A 985-nucleotide genomic window follows, 5' to 3' on the forward strand; every position below is an offset into this window, starting at 1 on the left:
CGCAGCGTTACCATGCCCGAGGGGAGGGTAAACATTTAGCTGGTCTCCCATGACACCTTTCCAACCTGGCCAGACACACTGTCTTGAAAGGAGGGAGATAAAGCAGGGAAGGGCCAAATCCTGCTGTGGGCAGAGTCAGTGGGGGTTTGGCTGCCGTTCCCCATGGGAGCAGAATCCGGCCTTATATGGAGAAGCAGCAAATCCCCCGGGTGGAACCCGTCTCAAGCACAGATCCACCCGCACAGCCCCATCCTCCCCAGCAGGACCAGCCCCACTCCCTGCAAGGGCTGGTGGCAACAAGCACGGCTGTACCTGCAGCTCGATCCCCCGCTCTGCCAAACGCTAAAACCGCGCTTGCCCCTGCCGCTCGATCCCCAGCTGTGCCACCTGCTAAAACCGTGCTAAAGAGCTGGTGACACTCTGGCATGACAGGCACTGCGCAAAACCCAGGGCACTGGGTGTCACGCCGGGGCATTGCACAAGGGAAACACAGTTGGTCCCAGGCCGGAGCACCTGCCACTGCCAGCACAGCATCCTCGTGCTGCCAAGCACTGGGCAGCCACGGTGGCACTGCACTCCAGCACAGCCCCATGGCACCGAAAGCAGCAGTGCCGAGCTAGCATCGCCATGGCAACCTGCACATCCCCGATTTTTGGTGGTTTTAACCACACCCTGGTGCAAGCTCTTGGCACCCACACACCTTCAAAGCCAGCGTGATGCCCAAACAAGCCTGCCTGGTGCACAGAGCTCCTTCAAGTGCTTGCCAGGGCACGCCAAGCCCTGCCTGGGAGCCCGCACTGCGCTGGCACAGCTGGGGCAGCACACGTGGTGCCAGCACCACTCCGTGGCTTAACCAGGACTGTGCACCAGAGCTCTTGACACCACAAGTCGCAGCAGCATTTGAAGCCACAGTGTGTGCTCCTGGGCTTGTGTGCTGCAGGGACAGCCCATCCACATGGCATCGGGCACCTGCCCCAGCCCAGTT

At 61.2% G+C, this 985-nt stretch overlaps 1 protein-coding gene across 1 annotated transcript in view; it reads right to left on the reverse strand.

Moving 5' to 3' along the window:
- LOC104532316 (cysteine-rich protein 2-like) overlaps positions 1–985 on the reverse strand; it is a gene marked incomplete at both ends in the record, with an annotated part of 2,424 nt that overhangs the window by 993 nt on the left and 446 nt on the right.

This window comes from Antrostomus carolinensis, unplaced genomic scaffold (assembly GCF_000700745.2).
Source record: "Antrostomus carolinensis isolate BGI_N321 unplaced genomic scaffold, ASM70074v2 scaffold30541, whole genome shotgun sequence".
Taxonomy (NCBI): Eukaryota; Metazoa; Chordata; class Aves; order Caprimulgiformes; family Caprimulgidae; genus Antrostomus; species Antrostomus carolinensis.